This window comes from Vombatus ursinus, unplaced genomic scaffold, assembly GCF_900497805.2.
Source record: "Vombatus ursinus unplaced genomic scaffold, bare-nosed wombat genome assembly UNPS02009770.1, whole genome shotgun sequence".
NCBI lineage: Eukaryota > Metazoa > Chordata > Mammalia > Diprotodontia > Vombatidae > Vombatus > Vombatus ursinus.
In genome coordinates, this window is record NW_020949548.1 from 16,432,692 (window position 1) to 16,457,474 (window position 24,783).

Here is a 24,783-nt window from a genome sequence, read left to right on the forward strand (position 1 = left end):
AATAAGAGAAGAAGATCAAATGTGAACACTGCACTCGGGCTGGAGAGATGCTACAAGTACTTCCCAATCTCAGTCCTCCCTAAATAATTTTTACATTTGACTCTGAGTACATGGAAGACGCTGTTTGCTTTCAAAGATGTTGAATATAGCTTACAATTAAACTCCGAAAAACCACTTTTTAATAGATATTCAAAATGATAAAATAATTGCTAAGTTATGCAAATTTTTATGGTAGGCCAAGAAACGAGTAGATTTTTCTTTAATTGGCACCTTTTGCTGATTCAAATATGTTAATCACAGGGAGCCCTAATAGTCCTATCAGGCCCTACTAATGTATGCAACTGAAATGAGCAAAATAATTAAATGTCTAAATATTGATTTAAAGTGCTCCAAGTATTAATGAAGTTTGGCTCTCTGTTAGCAATGGGCCACACAGTTTGGGTATTTCGATCTCTGGTAACTGCTGAAGTATGCAAGTATGTATGTATGTGAATGAGAGAGAGAGAGAGAGAGAGAGAGAGAGAGAGAGAGAGAGAGAGAGAGAGAGAGAGAGAGAGAGAGACTGAGAGACTGAGAGAGAGAGAGGGAGGGAGAGAGAGAAAGTATAAAAGAGAGAGAGAGATACTGGATAGAGATAAAGAAGAAACATCATGAGAATGAAAAAAAACCTAATGGTGGAAAAGCCCCAGTGTAAAATTTGAACTGGTGGCAAATTAGATGAAGTATTAGCCAGAGATCATTCAGTTCAACTTTTCTCTCTTGCCTCAGTTAAACTGAGACCTGTTAAAGACCTTAGCTTAAAAAGGTCAAGTTCTCCCACTGCATCTGGGGCCATCTCCAATCATCCTGATGTGTATCTGGCCACTGGACCCAGATGACTCTGGAGGAGAAAGTGAGGCTGGTGACTTTGCACAGCCTCCTCTCACTTAAGAGCCATTTATTTGCAAGTCCTGGCATCACCTCCCTGATGTCATGGTCCTCTTCAAGAACAAAGGACAAACAACAGCCACAACAACAGCACCCCCACTTTATACATGGAGAAACTGAAACCCAGAAATGGGAAGTGTCTTGCCTAGTGTCACACAGTGAATTGGCAACAGAGCCGGTACCAACCCCCAGGCCTTCCAACTCTTGGTCCAGGGTTCTTTCCACCATATACTGTTATCTCCCTGTGAGCTGGTTGTCATCTAGCAGGGGAACTGGTCCATAGGATGAGCAGGTACCAATGGGTAGTAAACAGGGAATGAGTAAGCAAGGTTTGAGAGGGGCAGGTTTGCATGGACTCTTAAAACAAGGACCTCTATTAGGTGCAGAGGCAGATATATGCCTGAGTTATAGGGGTTGTTGAAAGGGGTATTGGAGAGAAGCCAGTGACACTGAATTTCCTTCATACCTTTACAGTGGGTTTTACCATCCATACTCACTCTAGGTCAGCCCCAGCATAGAGTTTCTCATATTTTTTATAATCCATATGCCAAGATGACATCTAGGTGGCACAGTGGAGAGAGAGCCAAGCCTGAAGTCATGAAGGCTCATTTTCCTGAGTTCAAATCTGGTCTCAGACATTTTTAGCTATGTGGCCTTGGCCAAGTCACTTAACTTTGTTTGCCTCAGTTTCCTCATTTGTAAAATGATGTAGAGAAGGAAATGGCAAACCACTCCAGTATCTTTGCCAAGAAAACCCCAAATGGGGTCATGAAGAGTCAGACGCCACTGAAATGACTGAACAACGACAACACTATAAACCAAGACACAGGGCTCATTAATCTAGCCTACAGGTTGGGACAAAAACACAAGGGAGGAATATGAAAGATCTGATGGTTTTCCTTTGCATAAAGCCTAGCCATCTCTTTTTTCAGAAATGGCAAGATAGACCTGGGCTGTGAAGTCAAGTATAGGACACCTTTTTTTTTTTTTCTCATTTCCTGTTCAGAACAAAAGAGAGTCTGCATATCATAGTAGATAAAGAGATGGACTTGGAATCAGGAAGACCTGGGTTCAAATCCTGTTTCAGACACTTATCAGCTGTGTGACACAGGACAAATCACATAACCTAGCTAGGCCTAGGTTCTTCATCTGCAAAATGAGAGGTTTGGACTAGATGACCTATACAATCCTTTCAAGGTATAAATCTATAATTTTGTGTCTTCCTGCAGTGAAAAAAATAAAATTAAAATATTTTGGAAAAGTGTAGCATATATTTAATAAAGGCCTTTACCTCTTGCTTTGATCTCTTTTGGCTATGGTTCTAGCAATGACAGAGGTGAAAAAACAACAACTGGGAAATTATGGGAAATCCATCAGTTGAGAAATGGAAGAATAAATTGTGGTATGTGAATGTGATAGAACATTATTGGGCTATAAGAAATGCCTTATTGAAAATTATTCTCCTTCACACATTCCATGTTTCTGCCAAATTAGCCAGCTTGTGGTTCCTTATACATGAATTCTACCTCTCATCTCTATGCCTTTTTTTTCTGGACTGTTTCTCTGTTTCTGGGTTACACTCCCTCTTTACCTCCACCTCAGAGATTCCCTGTGTGATACCTGCTTTGGCCTCATTCACTCAAACTCCCTCTCGTATTGGCCAGTTGAATGAGGAACATCAGGATAGACCTGCAGTAGACGGTGACACAGGCTGAGGTTACATGGAAGCTTGGTGCAGAACTTCTTCCCAGGCTCCTTCCTAATTCCAACTCACCTTGTTAGGCTATGGTCACAGAGGGAAGTCAACTACTTTTTCTGTAATGCTGAGGGGTTTTGGTTTCTAATACTGTCACTCATCAGCCCCTATCCAATATATCAAACCCCTCCCATATCAATCAACCAGCTGATATCAATTAGCTTTTGTAAAAAGCTATCAAAATATTTACTGAGAAGATATAGCAAATACTGAAATACAAAATTCTCCTCCCCCCAAAAAAACCCCAATAAATTAGGGGCACTCCTCCTTCTGTACTTTACGTACTGTTCCCTGGGAAAGTGGGCTCAAACTGAAAATGGTGGGTACTAAACACTGTCTCTCTCGATGTGGGATGTACATATACATCCCATATATATATATATATGTGTATATATATATATAATATATACACATATATATAGAGTATGTGTATATGTGTACATGTATATGTATGTGTGTGTATATATACATATTATATATATATATATATATATGTATGAGGGCCTTGAGGAGAATTGGCTCAACCTTGAAACATAAAGGTACCAAAACACATATTTGGGAACACAAGTGGCCAAAGAGTACCTCTTAACCCTGAGCATCCTTTTCTCCCTACATGGAATCCTTCAATGTTCATTTCTAAGTTGGCATTGCCAATGGATTAATTGCTCCCTTGCCTGTAGGATATGACATCTTTGCTGCCAGGTTGGTTCACTGCTTTTGTTGTTGTCTAGTCATTTTTAGTTGTGTCCCTTTTGGGACCCCTTTTGGGGTTTTTTTTGGCAAAGATACTGGAGTGGTTTGCCATTTCCTTCTCCAGCTCATTTTATAGATGAGGAAACTGACGCAAACAGGGTTAAATGACATGCCCAGGGATTCACTTCTAGACTAAGTCAAGCCCTGCTTTTCAGGACTAACTCTTCATTGGGCTCTGCTACTCAAGCTACTGGCAGATATTGTTACTGACTCTAGTTTTTAAGACTGATGTTTCTGCCAGCCTTTTGTTTTTTAACTCATATGCTTTCGGGAAACTTCATGACAACTCCATGAAGAGAAAAAAGGATTTCTATACAGTTAAGAGCTGTGATTTATGCCTTTGCCATATGTTGTATCTAAGCTTTACTTTACTTTCCCTGGACTCAGTATTTACTTGTGGGAGGGTGTATGACAGACTTTTGGGAGGAATGATTTATACCAACCAATCTTAGTTACCTTAGTAAATACCTCAATTGAAAGTCATTTAACTAAGTCATTAGCTAATTGATAATCACTGGAGGACACACCAGAGGGGGCTTGTGAAGTGACAATAAGATTCTGCAGGGTTCTGCTGGCAACCTTAGAGATATAGACATTTTCAGCTGCCCCAAACCTTTGGCAAGTTGGGGTTCTAACCTGTCAAAGCAAATTGGAGTTGGGAAGTAACATGGGGCATGTTACTCTACTTAGTTTTCTTCAAAGCTTGGCCCTTCTATCACCTCTTATCATAAGCCTTTTCTGATGTTCCTAGTGAAATTAGTCAAGCAAAAAACATTTATTAAGCACGTACTATTTGTCAGGTAGCATGCTAAGCACTGGTAACACAAGTTCAAATAAACATAAAGAGAATAAAAACAAACATATACGAAGAGGATCAGAAAAGCTTCCATGAAGAAGATATTACTTGAACTGTGTCTTAAAGGAGGAAAGGAATTCTTTGAGGTAAAGGTAAGAGGGAGTACATTCCAAGCCTGTGGAATAGCCAGTACAAAGGTATGCAGTTGGGAGATGAATGTTGTGTGTCAGAATTAGAGAGAAGACTAGATTGACTGAATTAGAATTGTGTAATTGTATTGTGTGTGTGCGTGCATGTTTGTGTGTGTGTGTGTGTGTATGTGTGTGTGTGAGAGAGAGAGAGAGAGAGAGAGAGAGAGAGTGAGCAATATTCAGCCAGTGTGGAAAGGTAGGGCCAGGTTGTGAAGGCTTTAAAAGCTAAACAGAGGAATTTCTGTTTTATCCCAGAGATAATAGGGGGCTACAGGAATTGAATGAATGGGGGGGGGTTTTAAATGAGTGAAAAGATAAGATTTGGCAATGGATTGAACATGTGGAGTGAATGAGAGTGAGGAGTGAAGGGTGCATGGAAGAAATTACAATGTTTTCAATAATTAGTGCAAAAGAAGAGGAAGAATTACATTGGTGAAATGTGAGATTTCATGTGATCAGACCCAGGAGCACTATGCCCCAGGATACTGAAAAAAATGGGGTTAATAGTGTTTTGTGATTGATGAACCACTGTCAGTAAACATGGGTAAAAATGGAAGAGGTAATTCAGGAATTAAGGAAGGAGAATATTGTTCAAAATATCAAAAATGCATTGTGATATAGGAGAAAAAAATATAGGAGGAAGGAAAGTTATGGCCTTCATTTTAGAAAATGACTTCAATGTGAATCCCATCTTTATCTGGGTGACTATGGAAAAGTTGTTGGGTTGATTGAATTTTAGTTTTCTTATATGTAAAGTGGAGATGATGATGACACACTTTGTATCTACACCATAGTATTTTAGTGAGAATCAACTTGAGATAATTTATGTAATCTACTTTGTCAACCTCAGATTGCTAGAAAAATGTCTTCTAATTTAGCGGAACTGTGATCTCACTAATGTGGATATTCCTGCTATTAGTGCAAATTACAATTCATCCATATGTTCTCATCCTGTGCAATTGTTCATGTTTTCTCATAGACCTTCCACAGACGTTCTACCTAATCTTCTAGAAGCCTTCTCCAGGTCCTTTTATATATAATGGGTGTCAGTATGACAATCTGACTACTTATTCTATTGTATGGCTGTCCCATCTTCTTTTCTGAGCATGCATTTCTTCAATGATAGCCCTTATGCAACTTCTTGCTATTAGAATATCATTGGAAATGTGTTGCAGGTAAACTAAAATATTTTTGTCCATTTCTTTTTGTATCACCCAAAGTATTTGTAGTATTGCAAGGGTCACAATCATATAGCATCATTGCAAGAACATTTATATAAATAATGTAGGGTTTTCCACTGAGAAATGTCTTGAGATCTTAAGCACAGTGAAATTTCCCAATACAATCCCTCTTCCTTTCTCTTGCTACTTCCTGCTCTCTGTCTTTTTGAATTCTGGGCCACACTCTTTTTCTACATGCAAAAACTGCTGTGGATATTTGTATTGTTTTGTTTTGTTTTGGTTGGGCAATGAGGGTTAAGTGACTTGCCCAGAGTCACACAGCTAATAAGTGTTATGTGTCTGAGGCAGGATTTGAACTAGGTCCTCCTGAATCCAGGGCTGGTGCTGTATCCACCGCGCCACCTAGCTGCCCCCTGTGGATATTTGTAATAGACATGTTCAATATAGATTACATTTGCTAAGATGTCTTGACTCAGAATGCAGTTATTTATCAACAGAGAGGAAGGGATTCAGTTCCTACAAGAATTCCTGCATATATCCACAATGCAGCTTCAAATTGGAAGGAAACACAGGATTCTGGGGAAGAGAAGGTGAGTAATGAATGATGTCCAGGGAAGAATGATAATGATGGTATCTAGGAACATGTCATGAGCTCTGAAGAGTCTAAAGATCCTATGGGACAAAAGAAGACAATAGCCATGTTCTGTAAAGTTCTGAGACTGACTAGGCTCTGAGAAAAGATATGCAAGATGTCTTCAGTGAAGTTTCCAAATTTCTCCTCTAGCTTTAGAGAAATGTTATCCAAGCTATATCTATTAGATCTATGAGTTTTTGCAGAAGTTTCAGACCCAGCCTACTCTGGGGTAAAGGGGACTGAGGTGATTCTTTTTAGGAATAGTGAAGAATAATTACTTTCTATTTCTTTACTATTTATTTCAGTCATAAATAAATTTCTTAGTATTTCAATGCTATTCCTAATCTGGATATGCTATCATGGTGAGCCGCTGAATGTTTGGACTTGAATGTCTTCAAAAGTTTTGCGATTTATATGGTAAAGGGCAAAAAATAAGCCAGAAAGCTGTTATTAAAGAGAAATCCCAAGATATGAACATAGATCTTCATGAGTCCAGACATGTTTAGGAACTTGGGCTATAAATAGATATATTCACACAATAGATTGGTTGTCCTACTTCATGTCACAGTTGGTAAAATAAGCTTTCTTCCATCTTTTCTAGTTTTTCCTATATAGTCTCTTAGGCTGATCTCTTTTGATTAATCATGGCTTTCGTTATGGAGACTCTACAATGTTTAGCACGATACTCTCTGCTAATAAGAGCATATGAAGAATGTTAATCCTCTATAAAGAATCCCTCTTCCATATGGACTTTGTGTAAAATACTCTTCATGACATTGGCAAATGCCTTTCATGAGCATATGTCTCCCTGTTTCACATTTAAATTGGCATTAATAATAAAAGGGTCATTGAACAGGGTTATTCCTGGTTGCATTTATCAAGCGATCTTGTAGGGTCTAAATCTATATGAGAGATTCTTTTGGAAGAGAGAGCCTTTAAACTGTATTTTGCTTTACCAGATCAAATTATTTTTATTTTGATTTACTTAAGATATGCATTGAACAGTTAACAGGGTAATCTTGTATTCTTTGCACATTTTATTGAACTGTGACATTTTTAAGTTGTAGTATGATATGGAAAATCATTTGCAAAAGTTATCCAAAAGCCCATATAAATCATCAGCTTTTCTACATATTACCAACAAAGTACAGCAGGAAGATATAGAAAGAGAAATTCCATTTAAAATAACTGCAGACAATATAAAACACTTGGGAGTCCAGCTGTCAACACAAACCCAGGAACTATATGAACACAATTACAAAACACTTTTCACACAAAAAAGTTAGATCTAAGCAATTGTAGAAATATTAATTGCTCATGGATGGGCTGAACCAATATAATAAAAATATCAATTCCACTGAAATTAATTTACTTATTCAGTGCCATACCAATCAGATTGCCAAAAATTATTTTATGGAGCTAGGAAAATTATAACAAAATCCATCTATAAGGAAAAAAAGTCAAGAGCATCAAGGGAATCAGTGAAATAATGTGAAGGAAGGTAGATTAGTAGTACCAGATCTGAAACTGTACTGCAAAGTGGTAATCATCAAAATAATCTGGTACTGGCTAAGAAATAGTGTGGTGGATCAGTGGAATACATTAGGTACACAATACACAGTAGTAGCTGACCATAGTAATCCAGTGTTTGACAAACCCAAAGATCCAAGATTTCGGGATAAGAAATCACTATTTGACAAAAATTGCTAGAAAACTGGAAAGCAGTTTGACAGAAACTTGGTATAAAACAATATCTCACACCATATCTGAGATAAAATCAAAATGGGTATGTGATTTAGACATAAAGGATGATATCATAAGCAAATTAGGAGAGCATGGAATAGTTTACCTGTCGGATCTATGGATAAGTGAACTAGAATTTATGACCAAACTAAAAATGGAGAGCATTACAAGATGTAAAATGGATAATTTTGATTACATCAAATTAAAAAAAGGTTTTGCATAAACAACAAGATTAGAAGGAAATCAAGAAACTGGGAAAATTTTACAGTAAGTTTCTCTAATAAAAGCCTCATTTTTGAAATATATGGAGAATTGAGTCAAATTTATAAAAATACAAGTCATTTCCCAGTTGATAAATGGTCAGAGGATATGAACAGGCAGTGTTCAGAAGAAGAAATCAAAGCTGTCTGTAATCATATGAAAAATGTTCTAAATCATTGTTGATTAAAGAAATTCAAATTAAAACAATTCTGAGGTATCACCTCATGCCTATCAGATTGGCTAATATGACAGAAAAAAAAGACAAATGTTGTAGGGGATATGGAAAAATAGGAACAATAATGCACTGTGGAACTGATCCAACCATTCTGAAGAGCAATTTAGAACTATGCCCAAAGCGCTATAAAACTGTATATACCCTTTGATCCAGCAACACCACTACTAGGTCTATATCCCAAAGAAATCAAAGGAAAAGGAAAAAAAAAACTATTTATGCAGAAATATTTATAGCAGCTCTTTTTGCGACAACAAAGAATTGGAAATTGAGGGAATGCCCATCAACTGGGGAATGACTGAACAAGTCGTGGCATATGATTGTGATGAAATACTATTGTGCTCTAAGAAATGACAAGCAGGATGCTTTCAGAAAAACCTAGGAAGATTTACATGAACTAATGCAAAGTGAGGTGAGCAGAACCAGGAAAATGTACTTAATAGCAGCAATGTTGTATGATGATCAACTGTGAAAGACTTAGTTATTCTTAGTAATACAATTCTGAAGGACTTATGATCAAAAACACTGTCTACCTCCAGAGAAAGAACTGATGGAATATGAATGAAGATCAAAGCATACTTTTAAAATTTTATTATTCTTGAGTTTTTTATTGGTCTGCATTTTCTTTTGCAACATGACTAATATGGAAATGTTTTACATGACTGCATATGAATAATCTATATCAAATTTCTTGCCTTCTTAAGGAGGGGAGGGAGGAAAAGAATGTGGAACTCAATATTAAAAATATCATAAATTTTTGTTTTGAGAAAAATAAAATAAAAATTGAATGAAAAATAAATTGTCTGATTTCTTTCTTATATTTTTTTTATTAAGAATACCCTTGGCATGTATGTAGACTATTCTCATAAAGATTTTATAATGATGACAAAGTAGGTTTGTGGGTTGGTCCTTAGTTTTTTATATTTTCTTTCTCGATTATACCATTTTTGAGCATTAATATTATCCAAGATTTTTCCTCCATTCTTTTGGTATCACCCCTTCCTTGAGTTGTATTGCAAAATGTTCTCCCATTTTTTTAAGATGTGTTACCTCCTACATGCCTTACTTTACTCAGTAAGTGCTTGGTCTGCCCTATCCATTCTTTCTAAACTTCTTTTCTGAAGCATCATTTCTATTTCTTCATTATCAATCATGAGTAGAATGTTAGCTAACTCTAATATCACTAATCATGAAAAGGTACTATTTCAGAGCCAGAGAAACCTATTCTATTTCCTTCTATTTGTTGTACCCCTTTCATTCATATATGAATATTTTTGGGATGGTATGGCTCAACTAGATCTTACACTGAGCTTTCTGGGGACTTATTTTTATTTCCACTGCTTTTTGACATTTTACGAGGCAACAGTGCTCCTAATATTCTGTCATCTTTCTCCACATTGTTTAGTGAAGGAGCTCGTGTCTCCTTCCTTCTGCTGTGGCTGCCATTGGGCCTACAGTAGCGCTGCAGCCATGGCCATGCGATACCCCATGACTGTAGGCCTCACAAGGGCCACAAAGTTACCAAAAACGTTTCTAAGCCAAGACACAGCCACTGCCATGGGTGCTTGACCAAACACACCAAGTCTGTGAGAGATGTGATCCGGGAGGTGTGTGGATTTGCCCCTTATGAGAGGAGGGCCATGGAATTATTAAAGATCTCCAAGGATAAGTGAGCCCTTAAGTTCATCCAAAAAAGGGTAGGAACTCACATCCAGGCCAAGAGGAAGAGAGAGGAGCTCAGCAATGTCCTAGCTGCCATGAGGAAGTTGCTGTCAAGAAGGACTAAGATAGACCCTGCCAACCTTCCCCACTTACCCAATAAAGATTTGACAAATAAAAAAAAGAAGCTCATACTGTCCTTGGCTTCTTTTGTCCTTGGCTTCTATTTCTCTGTGCTGGGAGAGGAAATCAGGTATTTACTGTATCAGGCCAGATTTGTTCTCTTTTCGCCTCATCATGGTGGTGACTGATTTCTATTGGTTAACTTCTTCAGGAAGTGGTGATAATCATAGTCAATTAAATAAAGTTTCTACTTTCTAGCATTAATAGCTCTTTTAAGTAGGTCAAGTTAAAACTACTGGAGTTGTTTTAAGTATCTTCTTGTTTTCAGTATCTTCTCATCTTTATCTCCTCTTTTAATTCGATGCTGATTTTGTCATTTGTTTTTAACCAGTAAATGGCCTAACTGCATATGGACAGTTGATTCTGATGTGACTATCACATCAATGAGCAGGTAGACAGGCAACCAGCATTTATTAAACACTTACTATATGTCAGATACTATGCTAAGGGCTGGGGATACAAACAGAAGCAAAAATCAAGACAGACCCTGTTCCCAAGGAACTTACATTCTAATGGGGGAAGGCAATATGCAAAAGGCAGCTGAAAATGGGAGATGGGGGTCAAAGGCATCAATACATGGGGCGTGGTGTACATGGTGTAAAAGTCAGAAGCAGAGTTGAGAGGGGAATGAAGGTTTGCTTGCCTGGGTCCCTCCACAAAATGGAGGCCTCAAGAGGAACTTACAAGTGGGAGAATGGCACCAACATGGTAAAAGAATGTTTCATGGTAAGGAGGCCCCAGGTACTGAGGGAAATTCTAGTGTGAGACAGCAGATAAAATGTAATGGCAAAATTTGAATAGTCAAAAGCAGAGTCAGGAATGGAATTAAAGTTGGCTGGCCTAAGCCCCTCTACAAAATGGAACATCCAGGAGGTTATTTTCTGTTATTTTTTGTCAACTGAAATATATTCAATTTTATTTTTGTGTGTGATGTTCTATACTGAGCATGCCTATCTGCATACACATTCTGGATTCTCTTCTGTGAGAATGCATTCATTACATATGACTGTGAGACGTCTGAGTACCCCATGAGCTTTGCTATCCTCTTGCTTCTCAAAACTGAGCCATACTTTTCTCTATTTTCCCCTATGTTCACTTTCACAATGAAGTCACAGACTAGCAAAGTAAATATTGAATTAATTTGGAGGATCTTCTCAATTTCTTTGTAGAATTTCTCTGCTTCCTTATCTTCTGCATTATAAGTTAACATTTAAGCCAAAATGATTCCCATGATGCTTATTTTTTTGTGAATACTTTTATGATCCTTGAAATATGAGATGACTAAATCTCCCATGAAATTATATATTTTTATTATTGTTATGGCGCTGGGATGAAACTAGCATCAACAACTCCTTTGTTTACCTCCCCAAGAAAAAACCCATGAGCCATCTGAGTACTGGGCTTCAACTTACTTTCATCTCATTCCATTTGTTGTAAGAATATAAATATGGCTTTAGCTCAGTTATTCCAAAGGTATACCAATTCCTGATCACTGGACACCAACCTCCTATTTAGAGTTCCTATAGTTAAATTAATGTTTGTAGATGGTCAAAGAACTCAGTACCCTCTTCTCCCTTTATTCCTTTTCCTCTTCCAACTCCATTATTATCACTGTGGAAGTGCAAGGGGGCTGCATAGGACTTGGGACCATTTTGTATCATTCCTTGTTTCATGGGTTGATGTGACTAAAAGAAATCTGTTAACTTGTTGCCAGTTTCCTGGGGGTGGTCCTCTCTATACTTATATAGGGTTGTTCTCAGATAGTAAACTCAGTTGGTTCCTGGGGCCATACTCAATGTTCTTCCCAGCATGTTAGAACCTGCTAGAGGTTATGTTCTGTTAACATAGCCTTTGAGGGCCATGGATTACCTTCATGCCCAAATAAAGCTCTGAAGTTGGACTTTGTAGAGACTTATTACCAATGACAGATACTGTTATTTGAAAGCCTGTCGATGAGAACAGGATTCGACTTGTTCTGACTTGCCTCTGAAGGCAAAATTAGGAACAGGGGGTAGAAACTGCAGGCACAGACTTTCCTTAATCAAGGTGAGGAGGGACATACTGAAAATGAGAGCTGTCCAAAAGTGAAATATGCTGCCTCACGCTGTAGCAGTTAGAGTGCCAGGCCTGGAGTCAGGAAAACTTATCTTCATAAGTTCAAATCTGGCTTCAGATACTTACTAGCTGTGTGACCCTGGGCAAGTCACTTAACTCTGTTTGCCTTAGTTTCCTCATCTGTAACATGAGCTGGAGAAGGAAATAGCAAACCAGTCCAGTATCTCTGTCAAGATAACCCCAAATGGGGTCATGAAGAGTCAAACATGACTGAAATGAATGAACAACAGTAAGAACTGCCTCATGAGGTAGTGAATTCTCCACCTTGGGGGTGGGACTGTCTTCACATTGAAGCTAGATGACCACTTGTTGGAGATACTATAGAGGAGAAGCCTGTTCGAGTTTGTGTTTTATTAGGTGACCTTTAGAGTGACTACCAACCCTGATACTGTGTAATCACGTGGACATTACTCCAAGCCATTACATCAGTTTGCCACCGGGGCGGGGGGAATTGAGCTATAGCGGAATGACTACTGAAACTGCAGTCAGAAGACCTGGGTTCAAGTCACACAGAATTCCCTGCCCCTCCTTTTTGCATAGAGTTTCACTTTCCTCCTCTGTAAAATGAAGGTGGAGTTGAACTAGAGCATTCTTAACCTTTTTTTTTAATCAGTCTGGTGAACTCTATGGACCCCTTCTCAGAAGAATGTTTAAAAATATACAAAATAAAATGTATAAAATTACAAAGGGAATCAATTATGTTGAATATAAATACTTGCAAAACAAAACAAAACATGTTCACAATCCCTGAACTAGAGATTCTCTCAGGGTCATTCCAGTTCCGATATTTCTGTGATCTCTCTCTCTCTCTCTCTCTCTCTCTCTCTCTCTCTCTCTCTCTCCCTCCCTCCCTCTTTTTCCCTCTCTCTCTTCCCTTCCTCCTTCTTTTCCTCCATCTCTCTCCTTCTTCCTTCCACCCCCTTCCCCATCTCCCTCATTCAATCTCTCTACCTCTATCTGCCTACCTGTTTATCTCTCTCTCTCTCTCATTTGCTATCTTTTTTGTCTCTGTCTCTCTATGTATCTCTGTGACTCTGTGTCTGTGTCTGTGTCTCTTCCTCTTCCTTCTCTCTGACTCTATCTCTCTGTTGGTCTCTCTCCCTCTCTCCCTCCCCCCTCCCTTCCCTCTCTGTCTCTGTCTCTGTCTCTTTCTCCCTCACTGTCTAGCACTAACACAGAGAAGCTAGCAGAGGTCTATCATACAGACTGCACTCACTTTCAGTTTCAGTGAACTCCATCCCACTTTGTGGTATGTGGGATGATCATAGCTCATTTACCTCATTTCTCATTTCTAGATCTACAGCTGAAAGGTCAGTCTGCTAAATTCTATGGACCCCTTTTCAGATGAATGTTTTTAAATGCACAGGATAGACCGCATATGATTACAAAGGAAACTAGGTAGATTGAATATGGATATTTAAAAAAAGGTTTTACATGACACCTTGTTCAAACCCTTTATTTTACAGAAAAGGAAACTGAGGCTCAGAGAGGATCAATGACTCAACTAGGGTCCTACAGATAGGGGGTGAATCAGAAGTGGGCTATGAGTCCAGGTCCTCTTTCCACTGCACCAAGGCTCTGAAACAGACCATGTCCTGATCCTTTCTTGGCTTGGGGCCACTTTTCCTGATGGCCCTCCTCCACGAATCCCTGCATACAGAATAAGCTGGGCCACAAGCAGCTTTCCCATTCTTTTGATAGCTCATTTGTCCTGGAGAGTGTTTCCCCCACTTTCCAGGGGCCCCTACCTTCACTCTCTGACATATTGAAATATACCATGTAAGTGATTAAAGCAACCTGCAAGCCTGGGTATTTAGCCTCCTGTACCAGGACCACAGAACTGTTCATCAGAGCATCTTCCCTCCCCTTCCTCCCCCATCCACTGTGCTGCCCCCCCTTTTATTTTGTGCTAATTTCAAATCCTTTCCCTGCATCAGTGAGCAGATGAGATCTTCAGCCAGCTTTCATCTTTCAGAAAAATGAATAGTACAGAAAGAGCATTATCAAATGAGCTGGTGAGGAAGTCAGTGAATATGTCATTGAGTGTGACTGCTCCCTGAATGAATTTAGATTTATCTCTGTTATCTCTCCTTTCCTGACTCCCCTCACCACCCTAGGCCTGCATGGCGTCCTGCCCGGCTCATCATGAATCCTGAGGGACACTTGCCTCTCACAGGCTGACAGGCGCAATTGGGAGCCAACTTGTTCTGGAATTAAGTTTGTTAACATTATAAATTGTCTCACTGGGTCAGAGCTGGGGGTGGAGGTGGAAAGAAGGAAGGGAGAGGGGGAGGTTAGATACCTAGCAGTTTTGAAGTGGAGATTTCTTAGACCGTTTATTTCCCTTAGGCAACCTTGGGGTTGTAGCCTTCTCCCCACAAAATTGCTCCATCGTGTCAGGAACTGCACAAAACAAGTCTGACAACAGCAGACCTGGGAACATAGCCCCCTGCCTTCCCCCCATTCTTCTGGGAGGCCAAATTCTTCATAAAAATTAGGAAACCTTGACTGTGTGAGCACTCACACAGAGGAAGCATAGAGGAGGAGACTGGCACCAGCCTGGAGCTTGAGGGCCTGGGTCGCAGTTCCGGCTTCGCCTCTGACTCATTTTGTGACTTCAGACAGATTCCTTCCCTCCTGAAGAGGACTTTTCTCCCCCTCCCCTCTCCTTCCCCTCTCTGTTATCACATCTCCTCCTTTCCTCCCATAAAAGTCTCTGTGTTTTTAACAACATATTTTGTATTGACTTAACTGTGCACACATGCTCAGGGGAATGTTAAGTTCCATGAAAGAAGAAGGTTTTTTGGTTTTGGACCCTTATTTCCAGCACCTAGCGCCACGCTGGCTGATGAGTGTTTGTGAAGTTGAACTGAATTTCCTTCTTTGGGATTTGCTTTCCTCCTCTGTTAAAAAAAAAAGGAATAAAATTGGGCTCTTGTTAGAAAATCTCTAAGTTTGGAGACGATGACAGTTATTTGGAAGTGATTGGTTGATAAGAAAAATAATAATAACTAGAATTTTTTATAATTCTTTACAGTTTGCAAAGCACTTTAAAAAATATCTCACAAGTGTGTGACCAAGAGGCAAAAACGATGGAGGCACAGGGTGGCAAAGGATAGATGCCACAGATTTTTCCGTGAGAAAGGGAGAAGAAGAAGAGGTATGATGGCCATCTGGAGAGCCTGCCCTGGCCCTGAAGCCATTTTCAGGTAATGCTATGGTCATGTAACATCAGGCCTTTGGCCTCTGCAGGTTCATGAGCTGAGTGGTGAGACAGGAGAGGATGGAGGTGTGGCCAGGGAAGAACATCTGGCAATGAGGAAATGACCAGAGAAGGAAAGAACAACTGGATTCAGATGACTGGTGACTGCCCATCAGGAGGAGGAGGAGGGGACAGCCTAAACACCCTAGTCACAACTTCATTCAACCAACTGACTCCCTCCTGGAGGCCATGAGTACAACAGACATTGGAGACATTTGAGGGCTTCTAATGGGAACCTGTCTAGGCATCTTGAATTATGTCTTTAAGTCCTGGGTTTAAGCAAGCCTATAGACTGGTTAAGCCTAGGTCAGAAAGGAATAACACTTACAGCTTCATGGCACACACACACACACACATGTCTACATACATACACAATATACAAACATACATATATGCACACATATGCATGCATATATGCCTATACATGTGTATATATACATATGTCTATCCATATGTGGACATTTACTGACACTTAAATGTATATACATTTGCATATAGACACATGTGTATATTGTGTGTATATTTTGTATGTGTACATATATATATATGTGTATATATATATATAGTTTGTTGATTCTATGGTGGTAATGAATACAAACCATTATATATAGCTGAACCATATGATCTAATTGTGGTTTCATGTATGTTACAATGGGCCATTCAAAGCTTGAGGGTTAAAATATGCAATTCAATTTCTCTAATGAAAACCTGTTCAGTAACTAGCCCCCTTCTCCAGGTAAAAGCAACCCACAAGAAATAAAGTCATTCTTCAAGGGAATTCTCTGGGGTCTCAGGAGTTCCTTGCTACTTTATATATATATATCCCTCCCCCAAGGGCCCATATCTACCTCTCAGGTCATTCCACTTGGAGGCAAAGTTAACTCAAAGCATCCCAAGTCAGCTCCACGGCATCTTGGTTCACAAACGTCCTGATTGATAGTGTGGGACAAATGGTGGTCACTAACTCCATTCATTCTGGTTCCAATAGTGTCTTGGCTCACAATACTAAGCTTGTGTGGTTGGTTCCATTTTTACTATATTCTTGTGATTGTGGTTCATTGAAATACAATTGATCCATTAGGCAGGCAGATTTTTCTTGGTAAGAAGGGTGCTGGGGAGTTAAGATTTTGTCTGGATAAGTCTACACTGACTATATCCCTCAGACTAAGGAGGTTGGTAGCTCCCATTTCACTAAGAGGTAGGTCTTAGGGTTAGAGACAGCAGCTCTCTAAAAACCATAGAGAGTTCAGTTGTTCCTCAAGTACTTTCTGGTATTGGGTGGAGTGCACAACAACCAGATTGAACCCGAGGCAGCCCAGGGACCTGACTTTTTTGTGAAGAAAATCAGGTTAGTGGCCAACAGTGCCCCTTTGTGGGTTAAATAATATATGCTATTCATATAGTACTTTAAAGTACTGCAAAGTATTTTAGGTATATTTCCTCATTTGAATTTCCCATTGGTGATTGAATTCCCAAGCCAGGCTGCAAAAACCTGTTTAAACTTTAATGTAAGGAGAGTATCACATTAATATGCAATGGCCTCCCTTTACTTACCTGGCTCACCACCTACCCTGACTTCCTGAGGCTCAACAGCACTTGTACTCTGCATAGTGAAGGATTGTGATTAGACACAACCCTATTCAGGGTCCCCAGGATGCCCTTTGAAACAGCGCAGAAGAGAAAGCTGGATTGACTATATAGTGTAGTATGATGAGCCCTCATTTGGGACCAGGGAGAATGGACTTGAGGTCCTGGCACTGCCACTTACTAGCTAAATGACCTTGGGCCAATCACTCTACCTTGGACTCTCCATTTCCTTGTTTTTACAATGAGGGGCTAGAGGTAGATGATTTCTAAGGGTCCTTCCTAGCAATGATAGCTGTCTTTCCTTTAGGTCCATGGCCTGCTTTTCTTGCTGCTGGATCTCTCTGAGGGTTTTAGCTAGTGAAATGATTGGTCTGAAGCTAAGCACCAGGGTCTGAATTTTCTTCTGGGCTAAGGCAGACCATTAGTAGCGTGATAGCTAACCTTCCTCACTTGGAGGGATATAGGGAGGATGATTTCAGGGGTGTTGAGGCCATATGCTCCCCTGAGCTTCTTCTGTGGCCTGTTGCTGGGGCCTGAATACCCACAGTCTGAATTGCAGCACCACTCATCTGTCCACCATTAGTTTTGAGTCTTCTGGGGCAAGGCCTTACATTAATACATCACTGTCACAGTCAGAATCGCGGAAGGCCAGGGTTCTAGTGACATTGAGGAAGCCCCTATTGTCTGTGCCTTATAAAACACGGGAGTCTGATCGAATGATCTAAAAGGTTCCTTGTAGCTCTGAGATTCTCTGATTCTTTTCTGAGAGTAGGAGGTTTGTAGGAAGAAAAGAGAGAATGTTTGGGAAAACTGGATGACTAGTCAGAGAGAAAGGAACTAAATGAGGGCGAGGGGGTGAGCTATGCAGAGAGAAGCATTTACCTAGTGCCTACTATGTCTCAGGTCCTGTTCTAGGCATTAGAAATTCAAATACAAAAGTGTAATAGTCCCTGCCCTCAAGGAGTTTATGTTCTATTTGCAGAAAGCAACAAATCCATAAAAAATTAAAGCAAAATATATACAGAGTGATTTTGGGGGAAGGGCATTAGCAACTAGCAGATTCTAGAGATGGCTTTGAAGTTAGAGCTTCTAAGATACAAAAGGAAGGAGGGAGACCTAGGGGTCAGCCTGTACAAAGGCATAGGGGTCAGCTGGTACAAAGGTTGAAGAAAGAGGATGTGAGGCAGTGATATACAGTAAGTCTAGCAAAGTTGCCGGGAGCCATATTTGAGATGGGGCTTAGTTATTCTTCCTTTTTTCCAAAAGGAATAAGAGTTATAACTAGGATGGGGTGACTGGGATATAATCCCAGGGTGTTGACTTCTGGTTTATGCTGGCAGTCATCTAGCCCATATTCTTCATCTTCTGCATCACCTTCTAGTGCCACCAAGGCCATTCTCCTTGGGGTTCTTTCCTCCTCACTTAGAATCTTTGGCTTCCTTAACAGCTTAGCTCAATTACCACTTCCTCTAGATCCTATCTGGATCTACTCAGTTGCTAGTGTTCTTGACCTGGAAATTACTTTGCATTTATGTTATATATAATTTTCTCCATATATGATGTTTCCTCTCAAAGCAATGTGAAGAATTTATCTTCCTGTCCCAGGAATAGTCTTCCTTCTCATCTCTATTTCTTTTGTGTCTTCCTAGAATTTAGGGGATTAAGGTCATGGTCCCCTCCAGCTGAATTTTCCCCTGGCTCCAGAATTTCTAGTTACACATGGTCTTTCAGGATACTTCAAGCCATAAGAATTTCCCACTCTGACCATTCCAGTTTATCCCAGACCATCTCCCAGTGATAACTTACTCCTATACTGCCCCTCCTCCCAATTTAGGAGCCCCAGCCCTCATCTGGGCTTTGCTCTGGAGGTTTTGAAGAGAAGTAATTATTTATCCAAGAGGGAGTCACTGTGAGAAAACCCCATGCTATCAAACAACATCTTAGCAAAACTATGTAGGGCTAATGGGGGTTCATTATGCTGGGGGAGAGAGAGAGAAGAGGAGAAAGAAATAGGCACAGACAGAAAGAGAAAACAAGGATTTCTTTAGCAATGCATTCTGCAGCAGGAGATAAAAAGGAATATCCAATTAACACCCCACTATAATTGCTTGCAGACATTCTTTCTTATTTAAAGATGAAATAGCTAAGAGTTCTCATCAAAACTGGGGTCACAGCCTACATATTAAATGAAAGAAATTGATTGGGCTCTATTCCACCCTGGCTCCTGCAGATTTGCCTCAACCGCAGATTGCCATAAATTTATTCTTATAAACTACTAATTGCCCAAGTCATAATGGCAACATGGGATAATGAAATTATCTTGATCAAGCTGATGTACTGATATGGCTTGACAACAGGAGAGGGAAGAGAGGACCTGAGTCCACAGGCTCACGATGATGTCCTGGTCAAAACACACTAGGGTTCAGACAATTGCTGTCTAAAGAATACCGAGTTGGGAGGGGTTGCCTTGGGAGAAAAAAAAGGTCATTTACTGGTACTGGGCATTTACATTTATAATAAAATGTTCCTGCATCTTTTATTTGTCTTGAAAATTAATGACTTACTTAATCACACTGGATCAAAGGAGATAAGTTGATGTAGTCATGTGTTTCTGATTGCATTAGGCTTGATTGAAAGTGGCATGATGGATATTTAATAGTCTTACTGTCCCTCTGTATCTTGTCATCAGGCCTTGATATGCTCTGGATGCTGGCGTCCTCCTGGGGGATCAGCCGGGCAGCTGTACCTTAATGGTACTCAGAGGATGTCATCTCTCGACTCCAGAAATAGTCCCTCCAAAAAGAGAGCTTTAAGAAACAAATCTGATGGATGATTTTAAATCAATCCTGTGACCAATGCTCTCCCTTTAAAGATAAAACAACACCCAGATATTCTTCCTGGAAAACCTGTCTCTGGTGCTGAGCCTGGGGGACCTCAGATGAGCTTTTCCAGGTCTGTTCACTGCCCCTTCTACCCCACCTACACCAGGGATCTTCTCCCAAGGCCCTGGATTCTGATGCCCAGATGAAGATGGGCTTCTTCCTCAATGCTCATCAGATACCTGAACTCATGTACAACCTCTTCCCTGAAGTAATTATTACAGTGTTTACATTTACATAAGTTGTTTTGTAACAAGAAGGGCTGGACTGAGGACTCATTTTTAGCAAGAATACACACAAGTAGTCCTGGAATCCAAGTGCTCAGATGAAAGAATTGGCCAGGAGTCACATAAATCATTCTCAAGCCCCAGGATGTGAAGCAGACTGTGAAGAATGCTGTTTAGCTGATGAAGAAGGCAGGAAGAGGAGATCGGTTCTGCTTCACCCAACTCCTGGACCAAGTCCTGCGTGTGGCCACCACTGAGGGGGGGAGGTGAGGAAGGAGGTGAAGCTCACCTGTTTTGTCACATCTCTTCTGTGGTCTGACCCAGAGCTGGTAGCCAAGCATCAGCTGCCAGGCCCTCAGCGTAACTCCAGACCTACTGTGATGTCCAGGGGAAGCTCGGTGGAAATCACATGTCTGATTTAGGCCTGGGTTCAAATCCCAGCCCTTCCACTGCTGCCTACTGGACCAGGAAGTTCCTCATCTGTAAAACGAGGTGGGGTTGGAATAGATACTGCCTGAGATCCCTTTTAGCCATCCTATCATCCTAGGGTCATGAAAGAGGGAAGAAGAGAAAGCAGTAGGGCCAGTAGAATGGAAACACCTTTAGGGCAGGGATGATTTTGGCTTTTGCTTTTATATCCCTGGCACCTAGCAAAATGGCTAGCTCTTTTAATCAATGTTTATTGAATTGAACCACTGAGTTGTAATGAATTGATTGTGGAAGAGAACTCTACCCTCTAAATCAGTCAAGCAGGTGCCTGCCCTCAAAGAGGCTGAAAAGGCTAAGAGAAAGAAACTAGATGCAGAGAGGGCCCCCATCCAGGGATATGCTGGTAAATGTTTAACAACCAGCTCTTGGAGGGTGGTTGGGCAAGAGCTGGGGGGAGAAATGTACCTGTGACATGCTTTTAAGTTTAATTTGAATTATTAACATGAAAGTGAAAGCATTACTTTCTTAAGTCTAGACAATCAACAAAGAAATTAAGCATTTTCCAGATGTAAATACTCACACTAAAAATTCAATAATGGTTTTCAAAAGTCAGAACATACCCCTTGCCCCATCATAATAGAGACTGTACATTCAGGCCAATGCATCTTTCAGAATGAAGAATCCAGGGACACTGGTCAAAGAATCAAAGTATCTCAGGGAATAGAATTAGCATAGAACCGAGAGAGGGAGTGAGTAGAGCCTGTAGTCAGGAAAACTCATCTTCCTGAGTTAAAATCCAGCCTAAGGCATTTACTATCTGTGTGTAAGTTACTTAACTCTGCCTCAGTTTCTTCATCTGTAAAATAAGCTGGAGAAGGAAATGACAAACAACTCCAGTATTTCTGCCAAGAAAACCTCAAAATGGGGTCACAAAGAGTTGGACACGACTGAAAAAAAATGACTGAACAAGAGAGAAGAGAGCACACTAAGGAGTTGTGGATATTTACTTGAAGGATATTTACTTGAGGATATTTACTCGAAACTTCTCCAGGCCTAAGAGGTCTTTGGTTTGTATAGTCTCTCTATTGGAGAAGATTGCAATATCTGAGGCCTGGCCTAGGAATGAAGAGATCAAATTCTAGTCTCAGTTTTAACACGAATTTACTGTGTGACTCTGGACAAATTTTCTCCCATCTCTAGGCTTCTGTTTCCTTGTTGGTCAAATAAGGATTAAACCCCTTGCTATGCCCACCACATAGAGCCATTGTGGGGACTGAACTGGGGAATGGACATGAACAGGCTCTGTATACTACAAACCACTGTTGATACACAAAAATGGTGATGAATCTCTGTTCTCACCCCTTTTGGCCCCTCTTCTGTCCTCCTTCTTTTGGCAATTTCCCTTCTATCTAGAGCCTTCCGAGTTTGTATTGGTCTGATCAGCCACTGTCGGACGTACCTTACCTTGACTCCAACGTGGTGATGCCATTTTGGTCCTCCTCAAGAATGAAGGACAATAACCAATCCTTTCCTCTCTTTTTCTATTCTGGTGTTGGCTTCAAGAGGCTTTAGAAACCATCTATTCTACATATCCCTATACCACCCTCTTCATTTCACAGACTGAAGAAACTGAGGTACAGAGAGAAGTATAATCAAGAGCTAGAGCGCTATTTTACATTTGAAAAAATTGAGGGTCTAAATTAATAAAAAAAAAAAGAAAAAGTAAAAAAATAAAAAAATAAATAAAGTATAAAAAGAAAAAAAAAGTTGCATAACTTGAGACGTAGCATCCAGAATGAGGGAATAAAAGTGCATGTGTGTATATATACACATACATGCATATATAAAATATTTATAAATAAAATGATCACTTTGTTAAAAAAAAAAAAAAGAAAAAATTGAGGGCCAATCATGAAGTTAAATGACATGCCAAAGTTCACACAAGCAAAGAGCGTCAAAATGTGATTTAAATTAAGGTCGTTGGAGCCAGCACTGTCTCTATTTGTACCATACAAGGTCTCATAGGTTGTAAAGAGCAGATCCAGATGTTCCAACTCTAGCTGGCAAGACCAACCTCCAAATCCAGTCCTTTCCTCACTCTGTATCCCTCTCCCTTCTCTGAGATGGGAACCTATCTCTTTGCGGTTCATAACTCACCCTCACTCCTCCTAACCCCATCCCACCATAAAGTGCTCAACCAGGAGAATGGGATTTTTGTTATGATTATTAGAAGCAGGTGATCAAGGCAGTGAAAATACCTCAAGGCTGGAAAATCAAGACACATAGATCTAATTCTGGCTCTGGCTCAGGTAATCTGTGTGACTTTTGGACCATTGTTTTAGTAGAGAGAAAACTCAATTCAGAGCCGGAAGACCTGGGTTGGCTCCTAGCTCTTTCCTTATTTGTAAAATGAATGGATTTGAAATATTAGACTTTTGGCATCACTTTCAGCTCTACCTAGAACGATGTTTTCTGGATAATAGGTGTTTAGTAAATACTTGTTGATTGATTAAAGTCCTATGCCATCACTGAGGCCTTACCAGGCTTTGAAGCTCTTTTAAAAACCCTTGTTCTGTCCTTCTGTGAGCCCATGGTTCAAAAAAAAAAAGGCACTGAATTGACAGACAAGGAAGAGATAAGCACAGGAAGAAAGGGAAAGATAATAGGAGGGAGTGGGCACTAAAGCGGGACTCTTCCTTGTGCAGCGGGGTGGAAACTGAGCCTGATGGGTCCAAAGGGAAGCTGGGCCCACTTTTTAGTGAGAGTTATTTTGTGCCATGTTGTACAGTGACAGCAGAGCCCGAGCTGGCTGGCATCTTTAGTGGCTCCAAGCTAATTTAAACTTCATCGCTCTGTTTGACTAGCATTAAAATATCATATAGATTTTTCTTCAACCGGTTTGTACATCAGCACATAATTGGCACCCTCAATACCTGTTATTACATTTCAGTCTACAATAGGGCTGGTCAGAAGGTTCATGGGGAAAAAAAAAAGAAAGAACCCCTTTCCATAGCTACTTGATTTCACAACTGAAAATGAATGTGAGACGTGGATATAGTTTTAAATAAATTATTAGCACCATATAATTTCTTGTCATATAATCTTGGGTACATTTCATGTGGAAAAATGTGAGAAAATAATTTGCTAATATGTTTTATCAAAGAGGCAAAAGAATTGCAACAGAGCTCTTGTGTTGGGAGGAAAAAACATGTTTTATAAAAATACCTGTTCACTTTCATTTGTCCCACTAGCTTTATTTAAAAAAAAAGATAATAAACAAAATGCATTTGTGAGTTACTAGGTGTCGTTAGACCATTGTAGCTTTACGGGATATGGGATAGACCTCAGAGACTGTCTGGCCCGATACCCTCATTTTAGAAGCAAGGTGAAGCTGCAGGCCATAAATGCTTTCTTTGTTTAAGGTCATGAAGAGAGTGAGTGGCCAGTCTTGGACAGGACCCAAGAGTCCTGACTCCTAGTTTGTTCATTTCCTTATATATGGTGCTGCTTTCCTGTGTTAGTCTGTGTTTCTTTTGTTTGCTGCATTTAACTGGCTCATCATTTTAAGGCTTCTGAAGAAAGATGAGGTAGCATAGTGAGAGAGAGACAGGGAGAGAGAGAGAGAGCTAGGTTTGGACTCAGAGGGCTTGGGTTCAAATTCTGTCTCTGCTACTTACTATCATCTCTTTGGCCTGTGTCCCTTTAGGCAAGTCACTTGTCACATGTGGACATCAGTGTCTTTGTCTGTGAAATTGAGGGGTTGGACTAGATGCCCTCTGAGGCCCCTGGCTGCTCCAAAACCCATATGATTGTCAAGTACTTGGGTCTGAAGGGTCTCTTCCTGGTATTATAGGATGTGTCAGCCTTGAATCTTAGAACCCTTAGAATCTAGCATCTCAGAACCAGAAGGAAACCCCTAAGAGCACTGAGTCCAACCTTCTATTTTGTACAGGAAATCTCTTTTATGG

The 24,783-nt window shown here is 40.1% G+C and overlaps 1 pseudogene; it reads left to right on the forward strand.

The window, feature by feature from the left end:
* Positions 1-9,944: 9,944 nt before the first annotated feature.
* On the forward strand, positions 9,945-23,656 carry LOC114036163 (annotated as a pseudogene).
* Positions 23,657-24,783: the final 1,127 nt, after the last annotated feature.